Below are 18,340 nucleotides of genomic sequence, written 5' to 3'. Positions count from 1 at the left end.
ATTGTTATGCTTAAGAATGCTGTGCAAAATCTTCATAGAGATCCAAACAGTAGAAACAAAGATATAGCGTTTTGCACCTCGCTATCTTACGTAATGTATATTTGAAACTTTAAACGCGATTATCTCGCGATTATTAACCGATTTCAACCATTTTTTTTGGAGTATTCGCTATTCATATGTCGTGTCCTTGAATGCCCAACATTTTTCAAAAAAAAAAAAGGTTTTGGCAATGTTACGATTTTGTCATACATTTTTTTTTGAAAAAAAGAGCTTTTTTTGACGTTTGTAAATCAAAATTAGTATAACACCGCAACAATAAGAACTACCACAACGATGCTATGCAATCAGTTACATCAGTTATACAGGGTGTTAGGTTCCTGAGTGCAAACTTTTTAAAGGATGATAGAAGACCATAAATGGGGAAAAAAATTGCTCTACGCATATGGTCAAATCTCAACCGTTACGTAGTTATTGAACTCTCCATGTTTTTGACTTTTATTGCCTTAACTGGCTCTAACTTTAAAATGGTCAAACTTAACGCAGTTTTTTTACCCTTATTCGAAAGATTATTGAATTTTCTATTAAATGCAATCTTTGAGCCGATTGGTTTAGTTAAATAACTTAGTTTTCTAGAGCAAACAGCTTTAAAGTTGTGTGTTTTAATTTGTTTTAGTCAATTATCTTTTAAAAATGCGTAATAATTTAAAATTCTTTCTTTGGCAAAGTTGTGACCTCTGTTCCACTCTACAATTCGTTATTTGACATCAAACTCCTATATCTTATCATTTTCTTGCAATTTCGATTTAAACATCGCATTTCAGATCATAAATTTGCAATCGTCATGGCACGTTTTTGCGCACTGTGCCGCAAATTTAAATCGAAATTGCAAGAAAACGATAAGAGTAAGAAGTTTGGCGTCAAAGAACGAATTGTAGAGTGAAACAGGGGCCATAACTTTGCCAAAGAAAGAATTTTAATTTATTACGCATGTTTCAAAAATAATTCACATAAACAAGTTAAAACACGCTATTTTTAGCTATTTTGCTCTAGAAAACTAAGTTATTTAACTAAACCAATCGATTCAAAGATGTCATTTGATAGAAACTTCAATAATCTTTCGAATAAGGGTAAAAAAAATGCGATAAGTTTGACGATTTTAAAGTTATAGCCAGTTAAGGCAACAAGAGTCAAAAACATGGGGAGTCCAATAACTACGTAACGGTTGAGATTTAACCATATGCGTAGAACAATTTTTTTCACCATTCATGGTCCTCTATCACCCTTTAAAAAGTTTGCACTCATGAACCTAACACCCTGTATATTGCGCAAATCTCTACCGCAGCTGTCAAAGTCCTACCGCAGCCATGGAAATCATCCAACCATTAAACAGTAGAATAACTAGCCACAGAAGTATAATGTCGCGACTGTTCGTGTGACTAACATCTAGTTTACCACGCTCTTACAGCGCAGCGTCAGCAGCGGTACTAGTAGTGTCAAGTCAATTTTGTTTACCATAACAAAAGGTCCTCTACAAGAAGGACACTTTAAAATAGTAAATTATTGCCATTAAAGTTATTAAAATAATTAAATAGGAAAACTGACTACAGCGCCATTGGAGTTCTAGTGTATTTCTATTATTGAAACAAATGGCCAAATCAAAGTTAGCTTGCATGGTGAATAGGGCACTACATTGTTGATTTGGTATGGGATTTTGACGTTTCTTGGCCTTTTTGTTTACAAAATTTCTGAAGGAGTGAAAGAGAAGGAGAGTTTTTCATGCATTAGGGCACTGCATGAAATTCTCCCCTTCTCTTTCACTCTTACAGAAATTTTGTAAACAACAAGGCCAAGAAACTTCAAAATCCCATACAAAATCATAACAATGCAGTGCCCTTGGCACGGTGGCACTCCTTCTAGAGGTCCTTCTGGGATTCCGCAGGAACTACATCCAAGATTTCTCCAAGAAATTCTTTGCGGGTTTTCTACAAATTTGTTCCAGGGCTCCTCCAGGAGTTTCTTGTGGGATTCCCAAGGGGTTCTTGTTTATTTGGGATTCCTTCAGAAGTGCTTCTGGGCTTCTTTCAAGAGTTTCTTCTAAAGAGGTTCCGTCTGGTATTCCGTCAAAAGCTCTTGCCAGAATTCCTCCATGAAGTATTCCCGAGATTCTTTCAGTGAACTTTTCTGAATTTCTTAAGAAATACCTTCTAATAATACTTTATAAGTTCCTTAACGACGCGTAGTGCGTCATCAGCATCATTGAAATCTCGCTCGTAATTTCAAAGTGATAAAACTCAGTTACCAAAGCGCAAATTTGGATGAAAATGAATCATCCCATATGCTCACTCGTGGTGAGTGTGATGATACTTTTTCAGCTGCGTGACTGCAGAATTGCCCGTTTTTTATCACTTCAAAAACGCGAGGCAAACAATCATTGAAAATTAAAAAGTCAATGATTCCTATGAAAATTCTGTGATGCACCAAGTCACCTTAATCCCTTCAAAATTCTTTCCGAAATTTCTCTATAAATTACTCCGAAATTCCTCCAGGAATTCCTTCTAGGATTACCCCAGCCATTTCTCCTGAGATTCCTCCGGGAATTTCTTCCGTGGTTTCTCCACAAATTATTGGAAGGAATTTCTCTAGGATTTCCTTCTGTGATACCTCAGGAGCTCCATCTGAGATTAAGCTTGATGTTCCTTCAGAAGTTCCCTCTAGGATCCTTTCTGAGATTCTCAAAAGGTTCCTCCAGGATTCCTAAAAGGTTCCATTCTGGATTCCTTAAGCAAGGACTTCCGGGCATCATCGAGGAGTGCCATCCTAGATTCTCCTAATAGTTTCTTTTGTAATGTCTTCAGAATTTTTTTTTACTTGTAGAAGATATTCCTGGAAAATATGCCAGGGAATTCTAGCAATTTCACCCAGGATTTCTTCTGGAATTCCTCCAGGAGTTCTCTCAGGCATTTCTTCAAGATTTCCCTCCAAGACACAATACAGAAACTCCTTCCAAAATTCCGTCTGGGATGCCTTCCAGGAATTTCATGCGAGATTTCTCTCGGAATTTCTTGTGGGATTTCTTCAGGAATTCTTTCTGAGGTCCGTCCAGGAATCCTCCAAGAACTTTTTTGAGTATTCCTCCAAAAACTTCCCCGGGATTCTTCCAGGAGATTCTTCTGGGATTCTTCCAAGAGATTCTTCTGGGATTTTTTCAGTAACTACTTCTACGATTGCTTCAAAAATTCTGGCAATTTCATCTGAGCTTCTGTCAGGAATTTCTTAAGGAACTCCTTCGGGAACATCTTCCGAGATTTTTTGGGAACTCTTGCCAGGATTGTTTTTGTTTCATTATTATCTGTATTAACGAGATTTTTAGCCCTAGGCTAGTTCATCTCGGGACCTACGCTCCACTTCTCTTCCGAAGGAAAATCTCACATTTATTGAGTTTGTCGAGAGTGGGATTCGATCCCAGGTCCAACGCGTGATAGTCACGTGTTCTAACCATCCAACCAGGTCCGCTCCACACCAGGATTGTTCCGGGAAGTTCTTCTGGAAACTGCTTCCGAGCTTTTTTCAGGAACTCTTTCTTTGACATTTCGACTGTGATATTTTTTGGAAAACAACGTAATCAAGGGATATTAAGTTCAATAATGGGCAGGGTAATTCGTCAATTTTTGAAACCACTTTGTTCATGATTGATGACGCATAAGATCAACTTATCATTGACCTGTTATTAGTTTGGCTACCAAACTCAACATCAACAGTTATCCGATATTATTCAATAGTGGTCCTACATTCGATTAAATTTGACCCGACATCAGATATTTTTTGTGGTGGGGTTTTTTTCAGGGTTTTCCGTGTTTTGTGCTTAGCTAGCTGTTTTAGTAACAATTTGTTGAAATGACAAGAAATCGCTTCTCATTTGGGTTGATTCAAGTTTTTGTAAACATAACTAGATGCTTCAGACTCTAGTTTAATTTAAAAACATTTCACTAATACTTCACTTTTGCAAAAGAAAATAAAAAATGAATAACTCTTTTAAAGAAAAACTAGAAAGGACGAGCAAATTCCTTTTAATTCTACTACTGTGCTGATCATCAATTAATTCTACTACTGTACTCATCAAAGAAAGCATCAAAAAACTACACAGCAAGATCAACATGAAAACTTTGGAATGTTATTCTCTCCATTTAAAGTTAGCGAAAGATTATCCTGAATCTTTCCCTAATTTTCTAACAAAAGTAAAAGTTGCAGAATTTTGTGAATCAGAAAGAAAAAGGAAATTACTAGATAAAAAACTTAAAGCATTAAAGATGCAAAATCCGAAGTTTACATGTTCTTCTACACAACCACAAAACACAACACAAGAACTAACTGGGTTAGTGGTCAATCGCTCTTCCGAACAGTTTACGGAAGAACAGTTGACCCTTCTCAACAAAGGTCTTAACTACGCAGTACACTCTAAACCAGATTCAACACAAACCATAATCGACATTGAAACAGCTATCAACACGAACAATTTACAGACACCACAGATTCAAGAAATCAGAACACAAACAGCTAACACTATTCAAAACACACAACAAAACAAATTGAACAAAGAACACCTGAAAGAACAACGAATAATCAAAGAACTTAACCAGAAACCAGTTTTCTATCTGAAAGCTGACAAAGGAAACAAAACAGTAATCATGAACAAAGAGGACTATGATGAAATAATGAATAACAAGATTCAAAATGGACCTTACCGAAAACAACGTACTGATCCTCTTCCAGGATTAGTAAGACGTGTTGACAAAACTCTCAAAGAGTCTACACCAGTTTTAGGAAGCGTCATTAAAAGCCTGAAAGAATCTAACCCTTCATTGCCTAGAATAAAAGGACTTCCCAAAGTTCATAAACCTGGAAATGAAATGCGTGAGATTGTTTCAGCCATTGGTTCACCTACACACAAAATTGCCAAATATTTAGTACAAGAATTCCAAAACATGCCTAAAAAATTTCACAGTAGATCTGTCAAGAATTCCGAACAATTCACAGAACTAGTACAGAATTTATCCGTTAACGACGATGAAATTTTAGTTTCATTCGACGTTAAATCACTATTTCCAAGCATTCCAGTTAAAGAGGCCATTAACCTACTAGAAGATTGGCTTCTGAACCAATATGAAGATTCAGATTCAGATTGGATTAAGAAAGTTCGTACATACATCAAAATAACCAAACTTTGTATGGAAGAAAATTATTTTTCGTTCAGAAATGAAACCTACAAACAACTTAATGGTGCCCCCATGGGCAATCCACTTTCTCCATTTTTAAGTGAAATTTTTATGGCAAATTTGGAAAAACGCTTAGAAAACAACAAACAGCTTCCTGAAGTCTGGTGGAGATACGTTGACGACGTGTTTAGCATTGTTAAGAAACATCTTTTACCTGAAATCTTGAACAATATCAATAATGCACACAAAAACATCGAATTCACTTGTGAAATTGAACAGAACAACCAACTACCATTTTTGGACATACTCATCGTAAAACAAGAATCAACACTTTCCTTCGAAATTTACAGAAAACCGACACACACTCAACGCACTATACCAAATTCATCAAATCACTCACATCAACACAAAATTGCATCCTTCAATCACATGATACACCGAATGCAGACACTTCCACTTAGTGAAACAGGAAAAACGAAAGAACTTAATTACATTTTCGAAACAGCACAGTTGAACGGTTACACAAAACAAACAATACAACAGATCATCAACAAAAAGACACAACAACAATACAGACGTTCTTTGACTACTCTGACACGGACAGAACCTACACTTAAACGGATAACTGTGAACTACAACAATGACACCAAAAAACTCCGACCAATTCTCAGAAAGTTTGGTTTTGAATTAGTTTTCACAAGCAAAGCTAACCAACTTCAAACTCTCTTAGGATCTACGAAAGACCCGTTGGACAACTTAACAAAATCTGGTGTTTACAAAGTAACATGTAATCACTGTGACAAAATATACATAGGACAAACAAAACGCACACTCAACACACGATTCAAAGAACACATAACGGAAATATCAAAAGCACACAAAGACACAGACAAGGGACTCATTCATCATTTTAAATCTAAAGTTGCTGAACATATTTTCAATGAAGGACATTTTTTGAATACTTCAAATATTAAACTCTTACGACACATTACAAACCCATGGAAACTTGATGTTGCAGAAAGTTTAGAAATTTACAAACAAAACAATAAAAAACTACTTAAGGATCAGGGCAATGGGTACACGTGGCTGTTTAAATTTTTACCTAACACACACAAAACATTACACAATACACAAAACACAAATTGACCACCTACCAAATCGGCAGGAAAAAATAACACAACAAACACCAATTGACTACCTACCTTGCTACCTACCAAATCGGTAGGAATTTTCCTAGCTTTAGGTATCTTATTGACACCCTGTTTTCTAACAGGTAGATACACCCCCTTTTTTACAAATCTGTACCTACAATTTTGTACCTACAATTTTGTACCTACATTTTATACCTACACTTTTACCCACACACGTACCTACACATACACTCCTAGTATAAATACCACAACGAATGCGAGGTTTTCTTCAGTCGAGCACTTGACACTGAAGAAGTCTGTAAGTCACAGACGAAATAGGCCTATCTGTCCGAAGATAAGCACAGTAGTAGAATTAAAAGGAATTTGCTCGTCCTTTCTAGTTTTTCTTTAAAAGAGTTATTCATTTTTTATTTTCTTTTGCAAAAGTGAAGTATTAGTGAAGTGTTTTTAAATTAAACTAGAGTCTGAAGTAACAAGTTCTACTAAAAGCTCTAAAGTAATAGTAAAATAACTAGATGCAAAAATGACTGAAAAAAGTTGGATAATGTTCACATGAATTAAATGAACTCTTGCAACACTGTTTGAACGGAGATTCAGGGAATGTTCAGAAGGAGTTCAAGCTGTTTCGGGGTTTCAGGTGATATCAGGGGTAAATACTCTGGAACGCCACTGAAACAACCTGAAACTCCCGGGAACTCTCTTGGAACGCTCCTGAAGCCCCTTGAGATCCACTTGGAACCCCTCTGAAATATCATGAACCCCCTGAACCACACCTGGGAATCACAAAAAGCCCCTTGAAAACCTCTACTTAGAACGCTCCTGAAATCCCCTGAAACACTCTGGAACGCTATTGAAAGCCTTTCGAACATTCCTGAAAACGCCTGGAACACCCATAACACCCCTTCAAAACCCCTGGATCGCTCCCAAAACCCCTTGAAATGCACGATTACGTATAGCAGTGGGGCTCAGCGTTTTTCACATTTTTACACAACATTTTATTGGAAATGAATGAAATGTTCCAAAGTTATGCTTAATCTAAAGCTTGGTGTTGTAGTTGACTAGTTATGGAGAAAAACTTGAGTCATAGGGTTTCGAACTACTTGGGCACCCGCGTCAATTCCTGGCACCTCATAGCAAAACAAATCAAAATGTCACTTGTCTCATATTTTCCAAACGCACTTCCGTAGGTAATCATTTCCCGCAACATTTCCGCAACGGAATCCACAGTCAATGAACAACACGTTCACTCTGAAGCCACACGAGTGCTCAAAACAACTATTACATGCAGCCGAGTGCACTTCATCAGCACATAGATGGGTGCCGAAGTGATTTCCCATTTGATTTAGCTGGACGTTCGGCACTGGCACCGGGAATTGGCGCTGGACTATATGCAGTAAACTCGTTCAAAATCCAATTTCCGGCAGAAAATCTCTACACAATAACTGTTAACAACAATTTCACGCAATAAGGTATCTGATTCAAATATAGGAAGAAGTGTATGAAAACGGTCGTTTCGTAGTGAATTTTGGTAATCCACAATTTTGTTTTCTTGTAGTGCCGGGAATGGGGTCGAAAACTCCTATTTTATATTTTTTTTCGAGATTTGCTCGATAGAGTGAAAAATTTGGTGAGGCCCGCGGGCCGCACTTATTTTTGCTAAAATTAGTCAAATTACGAAAAGCTACGAATCAAATTTCAGTTTAGTAACCTTGTACTGTTAGCTCTGATACTAAGCTTAAGTTTGAATATAGATTTACTTCAAATTAAAGTGGGTTTCGATAAGTTCAAAGCAATTTTGTTGATGAAATGCGCAAAGTGCTGATCATCACCACTGACATTTAGTGAAAAAATATCTGGCTATCAGTTTAGGTTATGCCAGTGTTCAATAATTGGATAATGGATGCAACTAACCCTCCCAGGATGTAAGATTGGAGGCAGCACGCTGGCGTAGTGTACGTTCAGTGTGCCTGTCTGGGTCATATTCACCTCAACATCTTAATAGGGTGAAAGTATGGTAAAAAAAGTTCAATGAAACGACAATTAAAGGAATCACTAAACACATTAAATAACTGCTTAAACCGAATGAAATTAATCAATCAATCAATCGTTAATGCAAAAAATGCTCGTTCGAAAATAATATATCTAGGTAGGGTGACAATGGGTATTATCGGCAGGTTTGTTCTCTTCGTCATGGGGGGTTTTGTCAGCCAAATTGCCTGAAACTTGGCCATATAATTCAGCTTAGTTGGGATGGATTTGAGACCAACTCTGAGTTCAATAGGTTTCAAAAAACCCCCAAAGACGAAGAGAACAAAACGGCCGAGAATAGGTAATTTCCCCTATCTAGTATATCTCAAGAAAAATTGTATCTTTTCCAGTCATTCGGGAGGTCATATGGCTCAAGGGTAGTTGTTTTGGAAGGAGTGGCGCGAGTCAAACTGGTACGCTGCTATTCTAAAGATATGCACCTCTGCCTTTGTAGGGCCACCACGATGCTACGACGCTATCCCGTGAATAGCGTGGTGACAACGATGTCGACAAGAACTGCGACGTCAGCTGCGATGTTTAAGAGCGGTGCGCTGTGGCTTCATCCAGCTAGCCAGCCAACCATCCAAGACTAACCAGCCAGCCAGCCCGACCAACCTGATGAATGTGGCAATTATGCATAATTTAGTATACTCTTCCCTCATTACGGCGGCCACGTTGCCAATATAAGTAGGTCACTCTGCTATAGCTGTACATCAGGGATAGGGCTTCCGGAATTGTGGGGTCGGACGCAAGATAGGCAAATTAGGATCTGCACCAACACGTCATCCGGTTTGATGGTGGTTGGTTTAGGATAGCTTCTATGGCAATGCGAGAGGTCGCAATTTTAGGGTTGGATTGAAGTGTTAAACGTGCCAATTTTGAGGCGGAAAAATGGTTTAGCTTTTCTTTTTCGTTTTCGGCAGATACACATTTTATGAATATGCGTACTCCAGCGAGAGTAAAATTTAACCCGCAAACACCCGGGACGATCTACTTTTGGCAGAAATGCAATATCTTCTTTGTTTTAAAACATTTTACCCCGGATTTTTTTTATAGTCAAGGGGAATAGTTGTGCTAAGAAATGCATGGTACCTCCCCCCTTTGCACCCTCCCCCCTTTTGCGGGAAGGCGAAAATACGTGGCTTTTTTTGTATTTTTCATAAATTCTACATGTTTTTGCTGAAATATCATCGTTTTGCTAATCATCAATAGTTTTCACTGATCCTAGATATGCAATGCATTACTACCCATCATAGTCTGTTGAAGTTTTGATCCCAGAGCTATTCTAAGGCCTCCAAAGTACTCCGAAGTTTGTGACACAAATCTAACATTCTCAACCAAATTTTATACACGATGAATGATTACAGAACATTGTCTACGGTACTCAAAAAGCCTCAAAGCGCCCCTAGAAAATTCATGGTACATAAATTGGGTGATCTAGGTCATCCAAACTACTCTGGAATTCATTTTCTTAAGATCTAAAACATCTACCATCGTTTCTGTTCACTCTGTCCAAGAAATTTAGTCACGTTGATGTCCATTACACCTCTCAATGCTATGAGCAACTTGATTTTGTGGTAGTTGGGCATTCCGTGAAATACAAATGGCCTCCAAAACATTTTGAAGTTTGGCTTACGATATCTACATACTGTCTCATGCTTTAGTTGTGAAAAATTTTCGTGAAATCTAGTCTATAGTGCTGATGGAACCTCAGTGCACATCTATAATGCTTTTGGTACATTCATGGGATATTCCAGGCTTTCCAAACTATTCTGGAATCAGGAACTTCAAGGTCTACAGGCTCTACTCTTGCTTTTCTTCACTCTATCGGCATAATCCTTTCACGATTGTGTATGTTGCACCTCACTATATTACGAGTATCTGTATTTGTTGCTATTTGGTTGTCCACTGGCATACAAATGGACCCAATGTATTTTGAAGTATGGGTCGCAATATCTGTAAATCTTAGGATATTTTTATTGTAGTGAATGCTCGAGGAATATAATCTACGCTATTCTTAGAACCGCAGGGGGCCATTCTGATAACTTAGGAACATTCACTAGGTGATCAAGGTCATCCAAACTACTCTGGAATTCAGACCTTCAAGCTTTACACTCTTGTATCTCTGTACTTTATTCTTCCACGATTACCTTTGTTGTATCTCGTAATGTTTTGAGTATTTCTTTGTGTTGCTTGTGCATCCACTGACATACAAATGATCTTTATGGTATTTGGAAGTGTCGGAAATTGCCTAAGTATTCCTCTAGGCGTTCCTCGGAAATTCCTCCAGGAGCCCCTCAGAAATTCATCGTGATGTTCTCCGAGAACATCTACGAGTTCCTAGGGAATACCTCAGGACTTCCCGTTAAATTCTTCAAGAGTTTCCCAGCAGTTTCTCTAAAGTTTATTCAGGAGATACGCTGGAATTCCTTCAGGAGTTGCTCAGGAATTACTTCAAGAACTTTTCGGAAAATCCTGCAGGAGTTCCTCGGGAATCCCTCCAGAAATTCCCCGAGGATTCCACGGGAGTCCTCCAAAGATTTCTCCAGGCATTCCCTTAAAACTCCTCAAGGAAATTTTCTCAAGAGTTCATCCAGAAATTTCTCCTGGGATTCCTCCAGCGATTTCTCTAGAAATTCTTCCAGGGATTCCTTAAGGGATTCCTTCAGGGTTTCCTTCAGGAATATCCCCAGGGATTCCTTCGCGAAATACTCTATGGACTCATCAAGGAATTCAGTCAGGTATTCCTCCAGGAATTCCTCCAGAGCTCCTTCAGGAATTCATCAAAGATCTCCTCCAACAACTAATCCAGGGATTTCTTCAGGATTCACGGGATTCTTGCAGAAGTTCTTCCAGGGATTCCTCCAGGAATTCCGCCAGCAATTCCAACAGGGGTTCTTCCCGGAATTCCTCACCGGGATTCATCCTTAAATTATTTCAGGGATTCCATCAGTCATTCCTCCAGGGATTCCTCCAGGAATTCTTCCTGGATATACTTCAGGATATATTCAAGAAATTCCTTCGGCAAATATTCCAAGAGTTCTTTCAAGAATTACTCCTCGAATGACTACGAATTCCTTCTGGAATTACTGCAGGAAATCGTCTAGGAATTGTTCCGGGAAACACCCTAGGAATTCCTTCAAGAAATACTCTAGAAGTTCCTCCAGGAATAACTACATGAATTTCAACAGGAATTGCTGTAGGAATTACTACAGGAATTTCTCCAGAAATTCCTTCAATTCCAGTTCATACAGGAAATACCTCAAGTGAATTCGGAATCACTCGTATGAATTACTCCATGAATTCTTACAGGAAATAATTCATGAAATCCTCCAGAAATTCCTCCAGAAAATTAAAATTGAAAAAAAAATTCTAAATTTCATCGCAGTTCAACGAAATCCTTAAGGAATTACTCTTAGAATTCCCCTGGGAAATTCTTTAAAAAAATCCTTCACAAATTACTACATGAATTGGAGAAAGTACTCCAGGAATTCCTCCAGGGTATTCTCCAGAAATTCTTGAAGAAATTCTTGGAAGTATTCTTGTAAGAATTCTTGGAGGAATTCCTGGAGAAATTCCTAGAGATTCTTGGAGGATTACCTGAAGGTATTCTTGGAGGAATTCCCGGGGATATTCCAGTATGCATTTCTGGAGGGTTTCTGAAAGTATTTATTGAAAAACCCCTTAGGTTTTCCTGGAGAAATTTATAAAGGAACTCCTGGCCAAATTCCAGGACGGATTCTTGGAGGAATTTTGACATAAATATTGGAGCAGGTCTTGGAGAAATTCTTATTAGAGTTCATGTTGGACTGAAGAATCTTGGAGGTATTCATAAAGGAATTTCTGGAGGATTTTTTGAATGAATTTTTAAAGGAATTTCTTGACAAATCCCTGGAGGAATTTCTAGCGAAATTCCTGAAGGGATTATTGGCAGATATCTTAGAGGGTTCTCTGGTAAAATTCTTGGGGAAGGTACAGTAGGATTTTTTAGAATTCCTGGAGGGATTCTTGGAAGAATTCTAGACAGATGTCTTGGAGTAATTTCTGGATGAATTCTGAAGAAATTTCCGGAGTAATTTCTGGGAGAATTGTTGGAGGAAACTCTGGAGGAACCAGTGGAGAAATTTCTGGAAGAATCGCTTGAATCCTGAAGAAATCCCTGGGTTGGCTGCTGGAGGAAATCTTGGAAGAACCTCTGAGAGAGCTCTGGAGGAATTCCTGGAGGAATACCTGAATGAATTCCTGGATGAATCCATGGAGGAATCCATGCAGGAATTTCTGGGGATATTCCTGAAGGAATCCCTGGAAGAACTTCTAGAGACACCGCTGGAGGAATCCCTGGAGAAATTCTTAGGAAAATTCTTGGAGGAATCCCTGGAAAATTTCCTGGAGGGATTCCAGGAGAAATTTCTGGAAGAACTCTTGGGAAAACTTCCTTGATGAGTTTTTAGGGAATGCATGAAGAAATCCCGTGGAATCCTCGGGGAATTTCTGAAGGAATTCCCGAGGAACTCCTACAGGATTTTTCGAAAAGTTTTTAAAGTAATTCCTAAGGAACTCCTGAAGGAATTCCAGCATAGCTCCTGAATAAATTTTCGAGAAACTGCTGGGAAACTCCTGAAAAAGTTCACGGGAAGTCTTGAGACATTCCCTAGGAACTCGTAGAGATATTCTCGGAGAATATCACGATGAATTTCTGAGGGACTCCTGGAGGAATTTCCAAGGAACGCCTAGAGGAATTCTTGGGTAATTATCGACACTTCCAAATACCATAAAGAACATTTGTATGTCAGTGGATGAACAAGTAACACAAATACTCAACAAATTATGAGATACAACAGAGGTAATCGTGGAAGAATTACATCGATAAAATAAAGATTTACAAGAGTAGAGCTTGTAGAGCTTGAAAGTCTTAATTTCAAAATAGTTTGGATGACCTAGATCACCTAGTGAATGTTCCTAAGTTATCAGAATTGCACTCTGAGGTTCTAAGAGTAGCGTAGATTATATTCCGCGAGCATTCACTACAATAAAAATATCCTAAGATTTACAGATATTGCGACCCATACTTCAAAATACATTGAGTCCATTTGTATGCCAGTGGACACCCAAATAGCAACAAATACAGATATTCGTAATATAATGAGGTGCAACAGACACAATCGTGAAAGGATTATGCCGACAGAGTGAAGAAAAACAAGAGTAGAGCCTGTAGACCTTGAAGTTCCTAATTCCAGAATAGTTTGGAAAGCCTGGAATATCCCATGAATGTACCAAAAGCATTATAGATGTGCACTGAGGTTCCATCAGCACTATAGACTAGATTCCACGAAATTTTTTCACAACTAAAGCATGAGACAGTATGTAGATATCGTAGGCCAAACTTCAAAATGTATTGGAGACCATTTGTATTTCACGGAATGTCCAACTACCACAATATCAAGTTGCTCATAGCATTGTGAGGTGTAATGGACATCAACGTGACTAAATTTCTTGGACAGAGTGAACACAAACGATGGTAGATGTTTTAGATCTTAAAAAAATGAATTCCAGAGTAGTTTGGATGACCTAGATCACCCAATTTATGTACCATGAATTTTCTAGGGGCGCTTTGAGGCTTTTTGAGTACCGTAGACAATGTTCTGTAATCATTCATGGTGTATAAAATTTGGTTGAGAATGTTAGATTTGTGTCACAAACTTCGGAGTACTTTGGAGGCCTTAGAATAACTCTAAGATCAAAACTTTAACAGACTATGATGGGTAGTAATACATTGCATATCTAGAATCAGTGAAAACTATTGATGATTAGCAAAACGATGAACTTTCAGCAAAACATGTAGAATTTATGAAAAATACAAAAAAAAGCCACGTATTTTCGCCTCCCCGCAAAAGGGGGGAGGGTGCAGGGGGGAGGTACCATGCATTTCTTAGCACAACTATTCCCCTTGACTATACAAAAAAATCCGGTGTAAAATGTTTTAAAACAAAGAAGATATGTATTGCATTTCTGCCAAAAGTAGATCGTCCCGGGTGTTTGCGGGTTAATACGTAAAGTGTGCTCAATGTTTGTGCCGTGAAAAAATTATAAACTTTTTGATTTCCCTGTTTTGTTGAATACAATTTGAATGTTGTTTATTTGATTACTATCGGGGTTTTTAACCTTTTATGGGTCATTCATTCCGTAGCACAATTTGAATGAAGCTGTCTTTTATAATTTTATAAAATGTACAATCAAGGGTTTGTAATTCTATGCTTGATTTAAATAGTTGTCCTAGTTTAATTCTTACACCGTTTCAAGTCAATAAATTCACAAAACACCTAAAAACTAACTTTTTATTCTGCTGAGGTTTGATAAACTTCCAGATAAATAAAATCCTGCGTCATGATTATTCCCGGCACGACACAACCCAAACAGGACAACCCTTCGATCGCTCGTAAAATGGGTTCCGATGACTCGACTGCACGTATCCGCACCCGCCCACCACACAACACAGTCTCAGACAGAGAAGCCACTTACCTATTCCACACAGCATCGCGTATAGTGCAAACCTCCGAATGCGATAATCGTAAAATTGTTTCCGTAATTTTAGCAACCCTTTTACGACGTTATGTGACCCAATTTAAAAGCGGTTTCCTCGGCACGGCTCTTCAAGCATCCTGCGCGTTCATTTGCAGCCACACGATGGCGGCACTGACTGGGTGCTCTTCGTTAGGGTCGCCGTCGTCGTCGTCGTCATCTTCCTTGTGCAGAAGGAATAACACACCCACCCCGCCTGGTTCAGCTCGAGATCGCGGAAAAGCGAAGTAAAACTTTATTTTATAGTGCGGGGAAAGCTTTTAACACCCTTTTTATACGGCTTTCCCATCATCGTGGGGCAACCTGCTTCCGCGGACTTTGCCAGCACACAGACGTTTCTCGCGCGACTAGGTTCCATGTATGTAGGATAACATATGGGAAAGTTGTGCGCTCCGCTATAAATCGTATGGGAAGGCGACTGAGCGTGATTGTGATGGGATTCACCTTTGTTAGCGTTGTTGGGTTACCTCGCTGTGATTGTGGAAGTATTTGAGTGTGTTTCTTGGTTGAACGCGATTGCAGAAAGTTTTTCTTTTTCGAAAGTGCAGGAAAGTTCGACAAGATTGAATACTCCTTGGGGCATTTATGGGGCAAGGGTTGCCAGTGTTATACTTGTTGAAATCACTGGGATACCAATGAGAAATGAACTCAAATCCAATGAATGTTTCCAAAAGTAGTTACGCTTTTATAAAATGTTGGTGTCAATGTGAGTTTATTTCGAAACACGGGTTATGACGAAAATAAGGATAATGTGAAAGTGTTATACTTTTGGATCATTCATGATTACACCGTTCAACACTAAATTTTGTTATGGGATGAGAAAAAAAAATAACAGGGGCTTGGGACTCCAGAAGTGTCACAGTGAAAGAATTTTTGAAAAATATTGGACCGGGCCTTCACAGTTCAAAACCGAAGTTTGTATGGAGAACTTGGGGTGTTCAATTGATATGTGCATTAGAACGCGCTGTGCATATATTTAGGCGTTAGACAATAACGAAACTAACTCAAATACCGAAAACGCCTAAAAATATGCACGGCACATTTTATTGCACATACCAATTGAACACCTCAAGTTCTCCATACAAACTTTGGTTTTAAACTGTGAAGGCCCGGTCCAATATTTTTCAAAAATTCTTTCACTATGACACTTCTAGGGTCCCAAACACCTGTTATTTTTTTCTCATCCCATAACACCAAATTTTGTAAAATTTTGGCGAGCAGTGTTATAAGCAGCATTATTCAGTAGTTGTTTTTTTGTTAATTTGTGTCGTTTAGTACACTACTGTTGGTGATTGTAGTACTGGAAACGGAGTTTCCAAGGTAAACAAATCACTTCATACGACACACACTGGGGCAGGATTGAAAATACATAGAAAAAACCTCTAGCTCGTCGAGATGTTGAGATACTCATTTGGTGTCTTCAGAGAAAATATTTCGATATTCTGAGCGGTAGTCAATTTTTCTTACGTTATTCGCATAAAAGTCCTATAAGTCATTTTGACCAAATTGCATTTTAGCGATTAGGTTTCTTCGGCAAAGTTGTTCGGCTATTTATGCTGAGAAAGTTTGCTGAAGACGTCAAATTTCCAAAGCCTACTATTCTTGAGATATTGACCGATTTATAAAATACCTACCTAAAATCGATTTTTTTTTCATTAAAATACGTTTTTAAACAAATTTAATGTCCGTTTTCGAGTTATAATAATGAAAAATACTAAAATAAAACAAATATCGAGGATATTAGTTGGAATAAATAAAATATGCCTTGATTTTATATAGAAAGTTCCCGAAAATCACGCAAAATGTATATAGGACGTTCTTGCAGTCGGGCAAGTTCGGGCAAGTTTTTTCATCGGCAATCACCTAAAAAATACATTAGCTTTCATGTAAAAAATTTTCACAGACATGATATTTAATGATTTTTTCTAAATTGAGTTCAAATCTTACTGTTTTGGGTAAATTAGTACAAAATTTTTGTTCATAAAATACTACGTTTTAAGGTGCCAAACCATGAAAAGTATAGATACAATCTAGTCATAGATTTGGTTGTTTTTAATCTCCAAACAAATTGTAAAACACAAAAATGTCCCAAACGCCAATGAAAGTATGCTTTGGTTTTATCATTCGTCAATGCGTTATACAGTCACACATCATGAATATTTTTTGATTGTATGATTATTATCTTATTTAATACAAATATTAAAAAAAAAATGTAGAGAGTTATAAGCACAAATAAATGTATTCAATGATCTAAAAACTCAAAAGCATGTGAGAAAAAAATGTAGAAAAGCTTTTCAATTATTTTAACCTAGTCGTACGTACTAAATATTTAAATATGTTGCGTACCGTAATCCGGGGTCAAATTGATCACTTTAAAACCACTTTTGCGGATAACATCATTGCCTGTTCAAATATTGCCAAAAGAATTTCTGTAAAACCAGTATCCAGTGGATCTCCATGGAACCATGTGACAGAATTTTGTTCAGCAAATTTAAACTTTAAGTTAAATAACTTCAAATATCAAAATATTGGAAATGCCACTTTGGGGCGAAATTGATCAGTATACAATTAAGCATCGGTTGGAAAGGAAAATTTCCTTCACCGCTTAATTTTGCTCTTCTAAAATCGAATAACGCGTCTAAAATGTTACAACTAGTGAATTTAATACTTTAAATGAAAAATTAAATTTCGAAATTTCCCCTTAAACGCCTAAAGGTAGGCAATTTTATTTGAAATAAGCGATTTCTATTACAAAAAATGACTATTTCTTCATAAAATGAACTTTTTATAACAATTTCATGTTCTGATTAGCTGCATAACATCCCAACCAAGGCTCCACAAAAATGTTAAAACAGAGAATTCACGGGAAGTTCTATTAGCAAGCGATTGTTTAGCAGCAATGATTTCAGCTTAATGAGAAATACATTGCAATTTCATTGAAAAAATAAGGCAAACTAACTTTTTTCTAAAAAATTAAAAGTCTACACTCATCTCTAGACATCTACGAATCAGATGAAGTAAAAAGTTTAAGATCATTACGACGCTTGAGAGTTCCTAGTATAGAATTACAATGTAGTACCCGAGTGATCAATTTCACCCCGCTGATCAATTTGACCCCGGTTTACGGTACTAAGCAAAATTAATAACAATTCATCAGAAATATATCAGTAAATAACTATTCTTTGATATTTGATTCCTCTATTATTTAGCTGTCTTTTAAATTAGTGACCATCACAGGAAGCAAACATATGTCTTGATCTCTACAAAATCTGGATATGTTGTAAAACAGTCATTGAATCATCACGCAAATACATTACGTGTGAATAAATCATTAACGAATGATAAAATCAAGGCATGCTTTTATTGGCG

General features: G+C 37.6%; 1 protein-coding gene across 3 annotated transcripts in view; it reads left to right on the top strand.

Moving 5' to 3' along the window:
• The window catches only part of LOC109418753 (somatostatin receptor type 2-like), a 276,019-nt gene that overhangs the window by 27,117 nt on the left and 230,562 nt on the right, over window positions 1–18,340 (top strand). The gene's annotated exons all lie outside the window — the stretch shown is intronic.

The sequence above is a fragment of the Aedes albopictus genome, chromosome 3 (genome assembly GCF_035046485.1).
Source record: "Aedes albopictus strain Foshan chromosome 3, AalbF5, whole genome shotgun sequence".
Classification (NCBI taxonomy): domain Eukaryota; kingdom Metazoa; phylum Arthropoda; class Insecta; order Diptera; family Culicidae; genus Aedes; species Aedes albopictus.
The sequence above is the reverse complement of the archived record's forward strand: the minus strand, read 5'-3'. Positions and strand labels throughout refer to the sequence as shown.